The 15619-nt window shown below is 35.3% G+C and overlaps 1 protein-coding gene across 1 annotated transcript in view; it reads right to left on the bottom strand.

The window, feature by feature from the left end:
• NCAM2 (neural cell adhesion molecule 2) overlaps positions 1 to 15619 on the bottom strand; it is a 237798-nt gene that overhangs the window by 119124 nt on the left and 103055 nt on the right. The window lies entirely within an intron of this gene.

The following is a 15619-nucleotide window of genomic DNA, read 5'->3' as shown; positions in this document are numbered from 1 at the left end:
TATATAAAGATGATTAATTACTTACTCTATGACTATTGACTCAAATAAAGTGCTTATAATCCAATAGTCTATAGATTATATTTCAAAGAAGAATTCTTGTGTGCAACAAACTTAGCTTACCTAGAATTACTTTCTTAAATCACCTAAATGCTCACTTTTTAGTGCACATATTAAACCAGAGATCATTTATTAATTAAAATTTACCTCATACCATCAGAAAATATACTGAACTATTAGCATTTTATTTTTTGAAATGCTCTTTACTATTACTGAATCAATTATTTTCAATATTTGAGGTTTGAGTGCCTCATAAATATTTTATGGCATACATTTATTTTGAAATATATGTGTTGTTATGTAACAATAGTTGTTTAATTTTCTATATGACTGAAGTTCAATTAAGTTTTAACACATCTGTGTACTTTGTATTATTAAAAATTAGTGTTTAGTCATTTTCTTCATTAATATCAAAAAACTGTTTTAAGGCTCCTTTTCAAACATAAAGTTGATTGGGTCACAATATGATTCTTTTTTGCTGTTTAATTTTATATGGGCATTCAATTATTATATAATCATAATTTATTACTATCAAAAAAGTCTTTAAAAATCAAAGAAACAAAAACATACTAGGGACACATTATGCAACTTAGATCAAAATTTCTAGGCCAAGTGCATGTTCCCCACTTGAGCATAGCTAAAAAAAAGTATGTGGTTTTCAAGTAGAAGGACATTCTCTTCTGCCAATTTTTAATATGCCAAGTCCATTTAGCTAATTGAGAGGGGAAAGAAAAAAGCAAAAATCCACAAAAGCTCAATTATGAATGAGTAAACCCAAAAGTAAAATGGCCAATTTGTTACACAAGTAACTAAGTTTCAATAATTACTCAGCTATTCTTTGGTCCTTACCTCATTGTGCCTCTGTCCATCACTGGACCGTAATGAATCCTCCGTCCTTCCTTTCGCACTGACTCCCCTTTAGGGGAGTGAAAAAGGCTTCCAGAAACCCACATTCTGGTTTTCTCTATTTCACATCTCTGGCTACTCTTTGGTCTGAGTCTCAGTCCCCTTCCCTCCCTGAAGTCCCCTATATTCTGTCCTGTACTCTGCTCTCTTTTCTGTTCATATACTACACAGGTGATCTTTAGTCACTTTCTCTAGTCAGCATCTCTCTCTCCCTGGAGCTTTGGGGTCAGATATCTCACTTGCAGAACTTGTTCCTTTGGTGTGTATCTCAATCTGGCATGTGCACACTTGAACATATCGCCTCCTCACCCACCATCCCCTGATTTCTCCGCCTCGTCTTTCTATCCATGAATAATACTAATTGTTTTCAGTGTCCCATGCTCTACCTGTTTTGAGTTAGTTTCTGAATCTTTATCTATTTAAATTCCTAATTATGAGAAATCACAATTTATCTTGTACTACTTTATCATATCGGATTTTCAGCAGTTGTGTCTTGTAGACCTATCTGTTTTTTGCTTTTCCCATTCAGAGCCTCCCTAGTGCTGCTGAGTTGAAACGATATTGACAGGCGTCTCAGGATTTCACAGAGAACAATCACAATGAGGCTGAATGTGACCGAAAAAGACTCCCTGACTCTGCAAAAGTCATCAACATTATGTGATTTCCTGCGTTTCTCTAGCAAAAAAAAAAACCATTCCAGCTGCAGAAATTATTCCTTGTGAAGCTAAGAATATGTTTTTAAAAGGAAACTTTTAATTCTCATAATGACTTTATGAAGGTTTTACATCCTCTGGGCTGCATACTCATAAATAACATTGTATTCCCTTCCAAATAAGGCTCCTGCCCCTCAGCCTGACGTTTAAGGACTTCCATATGGCATCACTTTGCTGTCTAAGCACACTTTACAATTTGGTTCCCATTAATTTGAATTACTTGTACTGTCATGAATATCCTGTGATTTCCATAAGCATCCTTCACTGAAAACCTGTCTGAAATAACCCCCCCTTTATCTCTCCCACATTGAAATAGCAAGATTCTATCATCATTCCTTTAATTTTGGGGGCTGAAAATCAATTTATATTCAAAATAGTTCCTGGCTGACTACATTATATAATTATTATGCATTTTATACATTCATTCCACATTATAGCCATTATATATACTTAATCATCTATTATTAATAATGATTACTTTGAATTTTGCACTTTTCCTGGGACATATTGCCTTTTTCAGTTTTATTGAAAATTCACTTGCAGGGTAAAATATTGTGGTTCAATAAATATGAGAACAATTTCATGGTACTTGCTGTGAAGGTCACTTGGACCAGTGCTGAGGACAAAACCATCATATTTTAATATAATAAAGTAAATGGTGAAGTTATGGTGAAATTTACATATACTTTGAGAAAATATAATAACTCTTATTATTTGCTATGGGTTAAAAACAAATTTATCATCTTTATTACAATGTGACAAAATATCTGTGAAATATGCCATTGGTACTTTAACAGGTATTGCATTGAATATGTAAATTGCTTTGAGCAGTATGGACATTTTGATAATGTTAATTCTTCCAATCCATGAACACAGTATATGTTTCCATTTGTTTGTGTCCTCCTTGATTTCTTTCTTCAGTGTTGTATAGTTTTCTGCATACAGGTCTTTTACTTCCTTGGTTAGGTTTATTCCTAGATATTTTATTTTTGTTTTTGCTATATCGAATGGGATTTTTTTCTTGATTTCTGCTTCTGCTATTTCATTGTTGGTATACAAAAATGCCTTTGATTTCTGGATATTGACTTTGTATCCCGCTGTTTTGCCAAATTCATTTATTAGGTCGAGCAGTTTTTTGGTAGAGGCTGTAAGATTTTCCAGGTACACTATTATGTCATCTGAGAACAATGAGAGTTTTGTTTCCTCCTTTCCGATTTGGATGCCTTTTATTTCCTTTTCTTGTCTGATCACTGTGGCTAAAACTTCCAATACTAAATTGAATAGAAGTGGTAAAAATGGACAACCTTGTTTTATTCCTGATCTTAGTGGAAAAGATTTTAGTTTTTGCCCATTGAGTATGACCTTAGCTGTAGGTCTCTCATATATGGCCTTTATTATATTGAGGAATGCTCTCTGTATTCCTATTTTCTGAGTGCCTTTATCAAAAATTTATATGGAACCATAAAAGACCCCACATAGCAGCTGCAATTTTGAGAAAGAAGAACAAAGTAGGAGGAATCACAATACCTGATATCAAACTGTATTACAAGGCCACTGTAATCAAAACAGCCTGGTACTGGCATAAAAACAGGCACATAGACCAATGGAATAGAACAGAGAGCCCAAAAATAAACCCAAATCTCTATAGTCAATTAATTTTTGACATGGGGGCAGTAACATAAAATGGAGTAAAGATAGACTCTTCAACAAATGGTGCTGAGAGAACTGGACAGCTACATGCAAAAAAATGAAACTTGAGCACCAACTTACATGGTCCACCAAAATAAATTCAAGGTGGATAAAAGACTTAAATATAAGCTGTGAAACCATTAAAGTCCTAGAGGAGAACATTGGCAGGAAAATCTCAGATATTCCACGCAGCAATATTTTTACTGATACGTCCCCTAGACCAAGGAACATAAAGGAAAGAATAAACAAATGGGATCTCATCAAAATTAAAAGCTTCTGCATGGCTAAGGAAAACAGTATCAAGATAAAAAGAGAAGCAACTGTTTGGGAAAACGTATTTGCCAATGATACCTCAGACAAAGGTTTAATCTCTAAAATATACAAAGAACTCGCATGACTCCACTCAAAGAAGACGAGCAACCCAACTAAAAAATGGGCAAAGGACTTGAACAGACACTTTGCCAAGGAGGACATACAGAGGATCCAGAGACACATGAAAAGATGCTCAATATCACTAGCTATCAGAGAGATGCAAATTAAAACCACAATGAGATACCACTTTACACCAGTCAGAATGGCTATCATAAACAAAGAAACAAACAACAAGTGCTGGAGAGGTTGTGGGGAAAAAGGGACGCTCGTTCACTGTTGGTGGGATTGCAGACTGGTACAACCACTATGGAAAACAGTATAGAATTTTCTAAGAAAACTAAAAATGAACATGCCTTTTGACCCAGCAATTCCACTGCTAGGAGTATATCCTAAGAACCCTGAAACACCAATCCAAAAGATCCTATGCACCCCAATGTTCATAGCAGCACAATTTACAATAGCCAAGAGTTGGAAGCAACCTAGATGCCCATTTGTAAATGAATGGATCAAAAAACTATGGTACATATACACAATGGAATTCTATGCTGCAGAAAGAAAGAAGGAGCTCCTACCTTTTGCAACATCATGGATGGAACTGGAAAGCATTATGCTGAGTGAAATAAGCCTGGTGGTGAAGGATAAATACCATATGATCTCACCTTTAACAGGAAGCTAAACAACAAAACAAACAAGCAAGCAAAATATGACCAAAGACGCTGAAATATAGAACAGGCTGACAGGGACCAGAGGGGAGAACGGGGAGAATCACAGGGGAAAAGGGGAAGGATTCACATGAACAAGTACGAAGGACACATGGACAATAACTAAGGTGGGGACTGAAATTGGGAGGGACGTGGGGAACACTGGGGGGTGGAGGGCAGGGCTGGGGATATAAGAGAAAAAACTGTACTTGAACAACAATTAAATAAATAAATTTTAAAAAGTAAAGAGAAGAAAAAAAAGAATGTGGCAAAATACCATATTAAAAGCAAAATTCTTCATTTTTCCATTCAAAAATAATATTATTCTTTTGCAGTGTTGAAAAGTAAATTCAACTCCCTTGAAAACTGAACAGATTCTCTTGTTGTTGTAAATGATAGGTTTTTAACTTGAGAAACACTATCATTCTATTATTAATAAACAAAATTTTTTGCTAAACATTTGCTGTAAACATTATTAATTAACCTATAATTAACAGGAATTCTAGAAGAATGGAATTTCTTTAGGAAAAAGTGTGACTCCCCAGGCAATTGTAAGTCATTTTTAGACTTGGCAGTGGCCTTATAACAATGCACAACATGCATTAGACTCAAATATTTTCACTAGAAGACCGGAGTCATTCCTGCTCATGTTTGACATTCTAAAGGACATCTCTTTGTGCTACAAAAATGCATTACATCTTTCTGAGAGAAAATTCATTTATATATTGGCTTTGATTCACCACCTACTAAAATTCATTTATGGCACCTGACATTTGATTGGGACAGGTTAATGGACACGTTAGCTGTTCATCTAGTATTATCAAGTTTGATCACAGCATTCGTGAGATGATTAAAAAGTCTCTGAATATACATGATTATTCCAATTCTTTACAGAGAGGCACACTCTGAAATTTGATTTGGCCTATATCCTTTGCTTTTCCAGAAATTCAGTTTAAGAACTGCTTATTTGAACAGTATTTTGATATTTGTATGAAATAAGTGCTTATAGGTTACTGTCCTTTCAATCATCCATTCATCAAATAACTGTGATAACTATCTTTTCCAGTTTAGTGCCCATGTGAATAGTTTGCTGCCAATTTGAATTGTTGGACATTTACATTACATAATGAATCATGCTTACGGGTTATGATATTTTTGTAACCTTACATTACTAGAATGTATTACCAAATTTAGAATCCAGTTGTAGTGCACAACCACACACCTTGCTACTTGAAGTAGCAAGTATTCCCAATATTTCTTCTTCCTTATGCTCATTACTTTGACCCTTCTTGAAGCCACTGTCTCCTTTTGGCATTTTTTAAAGAAATGTATATCATGTCACTTAGTTACTCAACAAGTTTTTCGTGCAATTATTCCACAATAAGCATTAAGGCCCTGGGGATACATGCTGAGCAAAACAGAATAATTTCTACCCATAGTGGTCTTAAAGTTTAACAGAGAAGACAGATATTAATTTTAAAATATAATACAAATAAAGTGAAAAGTACTGTGTAAGAACAACACAGTTTCATTTGGGAGGTAAGTGAAGGTGTGAGGTGGAGTCACAGGTATGCTCCCTGGTAAACTGAAATGTGGATTGGGATTTGAAAATGGTGAAAGAAGGGTGGTATTGTAGAGAGATCAAGCAGATTTCCCCAGAAGGCACAAAAAAAAGGAAGGAGGGAAGCCAGCAGGTGCACAGTTGAGAGGGCATGTGGGATCTTTGGATGCTGGGTGGGTAAATAGAGAATGCTTGCAGAACCCAGGACAAATGCACACACACACAATTGCATACCTGCATTACATATTCTGTGTGCCTTTTCGTAATGACATTAAATCTGTACTAAATGTAAATTAAATTTAATTTCAAATACTTGATGGTGGCATCTAAGAATAACTGCTAAACATGTAAACAAGAAAACAGATGCTCTCTAAAGGTTATGGCATTAATTTACTCAAATGAAGATCTCAAAAGTGTGTTACTATTGTGTTGAGTCGACTAATTTCTGAACAAATTTTAAATAGAAACATCTTTCTTCCTTATAATATTTATATATTTATTCATAGCCTCAATTTCTCTTTCCTCTGGGCTTGATCCCAACTTCCTAATTTTGTTTTTATTTTGATTTCATAAACTGAACTTTTGTATTGGGTTGGCCAAAAAGTCTGAGTGTTCTTTTCCCTAAAATAAAAGGCACATTTCTCATTTTCATCAATAACTTTATTGATTTGTATATTTTGAACATGTAAGCTGTCTCCTATTATTGGCTCCTACTGGGGAGAGGCCAGGGGTGCTGCTAAACATCTTCCAATGCATAAGACAACCCCATAGCAAATAATTATTTAGCCAAAATGTCAATAGTAGCAAGAAACTTCACAAAACACTTTTGACATATTTGATCAGTCACAGCTCCTTCTCTATAACTACACAAATCTTTTTCGTGTTTCTGTTACATTTTTACCTCTCTTGAAATAATAAGGCATATAATGCCAAAAATGTTGCTTATTTTCTTCCATCTTAAGCATTAAAATGGCTGGGCAAAAATTTTCCAATTTTGATAAATTTTTTTAAATGCATGCTAATATCACAGCTGTTGCAATAAAATCTAACAAAATTGTTTTGAATGAAGTTAAGGACAACTAAAGGCTACTACATACATTGTGCGGAAAAAAACTAAACAAATATTTTGGTCAAGCCAATTCAATTACCCTTCTTCTTAGTGTAAATTGATGTAATAAAGAATAATATATAAACTAAACCCTTTTAATTTACATACATTCCTCAAGTTCTAGCATTCTTTTCTTTGTATATATAGTTAATAATTTGCTTGACAACTAGGAATTGCATATAACAATAATAACAGCTAACACATACACTATATGGTAGTTAGACACTATTCTAAGAGTTTCACTTTTATAGGTTCACTTAACACCCATAAAACTGATATGAGATTGGGACTAATACCATTTCAATTTTAAGTATGAGTACATTGAGGTGCAGAAACATGAAATAACTTGCCCAGGTTCTACACCTCTAAAAAATGATAGCGGCAGAATGTCCAGGCTGTCTGGCCCTGGAATACATGTTCTAAATTACTTTTGCTAGATGGTTTTGCCACGTGAGCCATAACAGTGGCAGAACTATGGGTTGTACTATGGCCAGTGTTCAGGCACTGTACTGGGTTCTCAAGAGAAAAATGGATAAGGAAGGAAAAGCCCTTGGGCTCTTGGGTCAAGTCTGAGAAAGGAAAAAATCACGTTGTACATCACACATGATGGTAGAGAGTACACCTAATGCAGTCTACGGATGTCAGGGGTGATTTCTTGTAGGTATTTCTGTCTAAAGTGTGACCTGGAGGAGAATAAATATAATAGAAAACAAGGAATCAGACTTAGCCCACAATATTAAGGGCTTGCTGCAAAATAAAATGAGACCTCTTGCTCAGAATCATTACAAATTTCATGACAACAGCAGCATATTAAACCCTTCTGAGCATCGAGCTCCATGCTGTTGTGTGACCTCATGAAGTCAGCTCTGCCTAAACAAAGAGAGAGAAAGTTAGGAAGGAAATGAAAACGACATGAGTGTGGGCTAGACAAGTAACAGTGTATGCAAGGAGTTGAAAGAAGCTCTTTGGAGCTGGTATAACACATATAAAGTGAAGAGGGATGAGAGACGAATATCTGGAGAGACAGAAAATCTTTTATAAAGAACTAAGAAAAGAAGACAAAAAACATGTATAGTACAATGACAGCAAACTCACAATTATTAACAACCACATCTAAAATAAAAACAAACTAAGGAAACATCTAGAACAGGAACAGAACCACAGAAATGGAGATCACATGGAGGTTTAGCAACAGGGGGAGTGGGAGGAGGAGAGAGGGGGGAAAGGTACAGAGGATAATTAGCATTGATGGTAGGCAGAAAATAGACAGGGGGAGGGAAAGAATAGTATGGGAAATGCAGAAGCTAAAGAACTTATGACATAAAGACATGAACTAAAGGGGGGGATATGGGTGGGAGAGGGTGTGCAGGGTGGAGGGAAATGAAGGGGGGGATGAAACAACTGTAATAGCATAATCAATAAAATATATTAAAAAGAACTTCAAAAGTCAAGGGAAGACCAATGAAAATGTGAAAAGATGCTCAACATCATTAGCCATCACGAAAATGAAAATCACAGTACCGCTTCACACCCTCTAAAATGACTATAATCAAAAAGATCAATAACAACAAGTGTTGATGAAGATGTGGAGATACTGGAATCCTCATTCATTGATGGTGAGAATGGAGAATGGTACAGGTGTTTTGTATAAAATCTGTGACTGTTTACTTAAACATTAAACAAAGGGCTAGCCTATGACTCAGGAATTTCACTCCTAAGAGAAAGATATATGTCCACACAAAAAGTTACACATGAATGCCCATATCAGCATTATTATTAAAGCCAAAAATTTAAAGCAACCAAAATGTCCACCTATTGGTGCATGAATAAATAAAATATGATATATCCATGCAATGAAACTTTTGACAATACAATTTGTAGATGGCTTGATTGTACCTTTGTCTCTACTGTTCTTCATCAGGATGACCATCCCTATTGAGATGCCATGAGTTTGGTGTCAGTCATGTGGGATTTACATGGACATGACTTCATCATTACCATCCACTGGTTTTAAATTTGTTACAATTTAAATGATTGGGTTTCACTTCCCCAAAGTTTATATTAGTCCAAACCACATAACGTAACCTGACTCCATGCCTGTGACATCACCACTATTTGTCATAGTCACTGATTCTGAGGGGAACTCTTGGAACGTAAATTAGAATGTGACATAGGTGCCTGAGTTATGGCTAACCACAAGCGGGGCATAAACGATGGCGACTTTGACTAATGAGATATTTATTTTTGTTGTGAGTGTGTGTGAATGTGAAATTTTATCCAAACGTGAAGATAATTAAACAAACTATTTCATAGTAGAGTTGTTCTGAAAATTCAAGATGTGACGTCAAGCCATGAATATGGGGTGGAGTAGAAGAAACACCTCACTGATACAAGGCACTTTTCTGTGTCAAATTTCACTGCTATATCCAAGGTTAAGAAACAAAGAAAAATAGGATTGCCACTGTTGTTTTTCAATTCTCAATATTCCTGTATATATTTCATAATAAAAAATGAGAAAAATCACAACCACTTATTTAACAAATCAGTAAGTGCTGCTTTTGAATCCTGGTTATTGTAACTAGTACTGCAATGAACATAGGAGTGCCTATATTCTTTCAGATTAGTGCTTTGTATTTCTTTGGATGTATATCCAGAAGTGGAACCATTGGGTCATAATGCAGTTCCATTTTTAATTTTCTGAGAAACCACCAATTTGCAATCTCACCAACAGTGCACAAGGGTTCCCTTTTCTCCACATCCTCACCAACACTTGTCTAGCAGGTGCAAGGTGATATCTCATTGTGGTTTTAATTTACATTTCTCTGATGATTAGTGACATTGAACATCTTTTCATATATCTAATTGTCATCTGCATGTCCTGTTTGAATAAGAGTTTCTTCAGGTCTTCTGCTCACTTAGTAATTAGATCATGGTTTGGGGGGATATAGAGTTGCATGAGTTCTTTATAAATTTTGGATATTAAGACCTTGTTGGATGTATCATTGGCGGATATCTTCTTCCAAATATTGGGTTATCTTTTCTCTCTTTTTTAAAACTTTTTAAAAAAATTTAATTCTTGTTCAAGTACAGTTTTCTGCCTTATATTCCCAGCCCTGCCCCCCCGAGTGCTCCCCACCTCCCTCCCATTTCCACCCCCCACCTTAGTTATTGTCCATGTGTCCTTTATACTTGTTCATGTGAGTCCTCCCCCTTTTCCCCTGTGATCTTTTCAATCTGTTGATGATTTCTTCTGTGTGCAAAAATCTTTATAACTTGATACAGTCCCACTTATTTCTCTTTTATTTTCCTTGCCTAAGAAGATATATCAGAAAAAATAACGCAAAGAGAAATATCAGCGATTTCAATGCCTACGTGCCTATGTTTTCTTCTACATGTTTGAGCCAAGTCCCTATCAATAGATTAGTGAATGAAAAGGGGGCATACATATACACAATGAAATATTATTTGGTCATATGAAAGAATGAGATATTACCATTTGTGATAGCATGGTGGGATTTGAGTATATTTTGGTAAGTGAAACTAAGTCAGACAGAGAAAGGCAAATGCTATGTAATTTCACTTATATGTAGAATCTAAAGAGCAAAATAAACAAACAAAATTGAATCAGACCCACAGACACAGAGAACTGCCTGAGGGTTGTCAGTGAGGGGGTTTGGAGGGATGGGTGCAAAGGGGGAAGGGATGAAGAAGTACAAAACGGTAGTTACACAATAGTCATGGGATGTGAAGTACAGTGTAGGCAATGTAGTCAGTGATAATGTAATAACTACCAGGTGAGTGAGTACTTGAAATATCTGGGGACTACCTTGTAAAACATGTGATTGTCTAACAACTATGCAACTAAAACAGATGAATATACTTGCATCTAAAACAAAACTAATATTTAATATAAACTGTAATTGCAAAATGAAGTCTAAAAAATCTTCTTTAGTAAGGATTAAAGAAGAACAAGGAGATACTCAGATCTAGAAATTGCATCCTATATTGAAGTAAATTTCTGTATGATGTCACATAACAATGAGACACAAAAAGATACCTGAAAGAATGAGATATATTATAATTCTGAAACCCTGTTCAATATTTATGATAAGAGGGTCAGATGTACTGCTGTAATTTATGCCACATAATTGCACTTGCCTTGTGAATATTAATATCACATACTAAACCAGACTGATGTGGAAGTAATCTGAGTAATCACTAAGAAAGCACAAAATAGATTGTTTCATGGCTTTCAACAAGCCATAGGTTAGGGTCAATGTCGTTTTTAATCCCACATTTAAAATGCTTTGCTAACACAAAGACAGCCTATTTATTAGAAAAGGCAAAAGGTTTATATGATCGGAAGAGAAACTGGAGTATAAAGCTAGCCTATTATGAAACAGATGCTGTATAAAGTAAGAACTGGAATGGCACAGTATTTGTACCTGTTGATTCAGAGTGGGATGTGGGGTTTCACTACACTATTCACCAGCCTTTGCTTTTGCTTTAAAATTACTTCTTACATTATATTTTGGAATTGTTAAAACATCATACCCAAGATGGGATTGATTCCTTTATCTTGTTTCTTGAATTGTAAGTACATGTAGAGAGGATCAAAACCCAAATTCAAGTCTATAGTATGCCGTTGCAGCCTACTTTCAAACCCATACATGTTTGTATTGAAAGCCACTGAGATTTTCAAGCATTTATTTTGCAGAGTTATCACAATGTAAGCTGTCTTATACACAGTACACTGTGTTTGTTGCTTTTCCATGGTTGTTTGTTGCTTAGAATTGCATAAGACTATGCAGGCTCAGTGACAGCTGCATAATGAGTATTATTATAATCAGTAATGTAATTAGTTGATCAGTGTCTAAGCAGTATGGTGGTCTAGCTCATACTATAGACACATTATTTTTGAAAGAGAACAGACATCATATACAATGGAAATATTATAACAATGTTACCTGAAATGCTTAAAAATGCCTGATATATATATATATATGTGTGTGTGTGTGTGTGTGTGTGTGCTTGTGTGTGTATACACACACACATATATATACATACATATATACACATATATACATATATATTAAATGTTAACTATAGAAACTATTTCCCTTTAGTATGCTGTCATGTAAATCCCTCTAATACATTCTATAAGAGAAAAGAACATAATATAATAAATATTTTGGAAAGATTCTTTCTTTGCTCTATTAAATGGGACAAATAAGAGCTTCATTCTGAGTCTTGTTAGGCCAGCACTTAGAGTGTGAAAAACGCAGGACTGCTCGAGATATATGTATTATAGTCTATTTCCTATCCGTTTCATTTGGACAGGCTGTATCATTTTGTCTTTGAGTTCACTAATTTTTCCTGTGTATCATCTGATTTGTTATGAGTCTTATTTAATATATTTTGCTTGACTCTTTAAAATCTGGAGTATTTTGATTTAATTTGCTTTGTATCTTCCGGATCTCTCCCTATATGCCCATGCTTTCTTCTGTCTTGTAGTACACAGGCATTACTTGTAAAAAATAGATAAGTTAATGCTCCTATATTTTAGTGCTATCGTCTGTGTCATCAATGGCTGTGTCTATTGGTTGACTGATGTGCCTCTCCTTACTATGGACTATATTTTTGTGTACATTGCATTTTTGTAATTTTTTATTGTATGCTGGACTTTTGATTTATATATTTTGAGTCCTGTCTTTTTTGGTTCCTTAAAATGTGTTCCGTCACTTCTCTGAGACACTGATAAATTAATTTCAAACAGTTTTATTCTTTTGAGGATTTTAAATGGTTAGGATTAATATTCAGTTTATGACTAATATGGCCACATCACTAAAGCAACATTCCTTAGTATTTCTTTTTTTATTGTTAAACTATTAGAGTTGTCCCATTTTTTTCTCCTTTGCCCACCTCCAACCAGCCTATTCCCCACTTTCAAAGTTAATCCCCACACTGTTGTCCATGCCCACGGGTCATTCATACATGTTCTTCGACTAGTCCTTTCCCTTTCTTTCCACCATAATCCCCTTCCCTTCTGGCCACTGTCGGGCATTTCCACGTTTCTGGTTCTAGTTTGCTCATTAGTTTATTTTTGTTCATTAGTTCTTCTTCTAAGTGGGATCATGTGGTTTTTGATACATACAGTGACTTCGGATGATGACAATGATTAGTGAAAATTATGACATAATGCGCTGATTATGTCAGTGCACTGATCCCTGAAAGAAGAGAAACAAGTGATATGAGGCCTATGATTTTCTTTTTTTTTCTTTTTTTTATTTTATTTTTTATTTTTTTATTTTATTTTAATATAATTTTTATTTAATTCTTGTTCAAGTACAGGTTTCTGTCTTATATTCCCAACCCTGCCCGCCCCCCACCCCATGCCTATGATTTTCAAGCCTACTGTCTAAAGCAAGTTTCCAGGCTGTAGCACACGAATGAAGCTTATGTACGTAGAAGGAACAGTGCTTTTATTTTTCCCTGTGGTTGTGGATAGTCTCCTTAAATATGTATACTTATCAGTACTGAGCTGACAACTCATGGGGAAAATGCTGAAGATCCCTGGAGCTCTCACTCTTAGAATTTTTCTGGTCGCAACCAAGCTCTTACTCCTCCCAGACCCCCGTCCTGGGAACTGTGGCATCCTTAGTCACTCAAACTAACGACACTGTTTCCTCAACTAAAGGAGATGAACAGAAACATCATTCACATGCTGCAGTGTGAAAACTTGCTCTAGACAGTGGCCTTGAGCAATCACAAGCTTCAAATCATTTGTTTCTCTTCTTTCAGCGATCAACGCACTGTCCATTATGTCCTAAATCTTGCTGCTGTTGACATTGTTTAAAGTCAGAGTGGATGTCAAGCCTCATTTATCCATTATGCCTGGAAAGAGAAGTTCTAACAAGTATTTTAAATTGTCACTAGTCCCGCTCTTAAAATAAAAAAAGTGGTTATGTGGATTTTGATTCCACATAACTACACATTGGGTGGGAGGTTTAACTACACATCTATCTCTAATAGATGACTATAATTACAATGGTGTATAACAAATATATGATCTCCACTTAGCAGCTTTGGTTTGGTTTTGGTTTTGAATTTGGTTTGTTTTGTTGTAATAAAGCAACTGTTCATTAAGATAAGTTAAAACAAAGACTGCATATACAAACCAAGCTTTTTATAAGCATTAGAAGTCTTAAATTAAATAAGGAACTCTTTAAAATGATCTAAAGGTTATTAAGATAATAAAATATTACATAGGAGAGAGTTAGAAAAGATGACTAAATTTTCTTAACCCCAAACTACACATTTTATCAAAACTGTCCCCAAGGATGAGATAAAAGAATCAATGCTACAACCGTAAACCATAGAAAAGGAGAATATACATAGTGGACTTCATCAAAAACATTAAGAAAAAGCATCCTATATAAAAATTATGAATCAGACAAGTCTGTAATCAATCTTTTCAGTGACATACATCAATTATCAGAAGATAAGGAAGATATGAACATTATGATTAAAGGAAGTCGGGTGGAGATAAAGGCTCAGAAAGCAGAGGTGACGTAGAAGACTACAATACCTTTGGTATAAGACCTAAAAGTGACAAGAAATGGTCTCTTCAGGTTTCTGATTGTGCTGCAATGTGCCAATAATAATAAGGGTTGATCTGTATAGTACAGTGCAGACTGTTGTAAATTTTATGAGAAGATATTTTAAAAACATAGTATTAGTAGGTACATATGCAATATGCCCTCTCAAAGTGTCAATCAAAACAAAAACACATACCAAATGATTTCACTCACATGTGGAATCTAATGAACAAACCGAGCTAACAGGCCAAATAGAAAGACTCATATGACAGCTGTGGGGAAGAGGGGAGGGGTTATGCAGAAAGGAAAAGGAACTCATGGGCATGGACAACAGTGTGTTCACTGCAGGGAGTCAGGGAGAGGAGTAAAAGGGTGTAAATGATAATGCAAAAAAAATACAACAAAAAACTAGTAAAAAAAAGCCAGCCAGGCANATAATAATAAGGGTTGATCTGTATAGTACAGTGCAGACTGTTGTAAATTTTATGAGAAGATATTTTAAAAACATAGTATTAGTAGGTACATATGCAATATGCCCTCTCAAAGTGTCAATCAAAACAAAAACACATACCAAATGATTTCACTCACATGTGGAATCTAATGAACAAACCGAGCTAACAGGCCAAATAGAAAGACTCATATGACAGCTGTGGGGAAGAGGGGAGGGGTTGTGCAGAAAGGAAAAGGAACTCATGGGCATGGACAACAGTGTGTTCACTGCAGGGAGTCAGGGAGAGGAGTAAAAGGGTGTAAATGATAATGCAAAAAAAAAATACAACAAAAAACTAGTAAAAAAAAGCCAGCCAGGCATGTTTCCTGCAATACAGGAAACAGTGGATAAAGCCACAGTAAACCTCCGACACCGTTGCCACGGTACACACTGGAAAGCCGTGCCATTCTCTTGCTTACCAACC

The sequence above is a fragment of the Sturnira hondurensis genome, unplaced genomic scaffold (assembly GCF_014824575.4).
Source record: "Sturnira hondurensis isolate 20B ecotype Veracruz unplaced genomic scaffold, ASM1482457v3 Scaffold0015596, whole genome shotgun sequence".
Lineage (NCBI taxonomy): Eukaryota > Metazoa > Chordata > Mammalia > Chiroptera > Phyllostomidae > Sturnira > Sturnira hondurensis.
The sequence above is the reverse complement of the archived record's forward strand: the minus strand, read 5'-3'. Positions and strand labels throughout refer to the sequence as shown.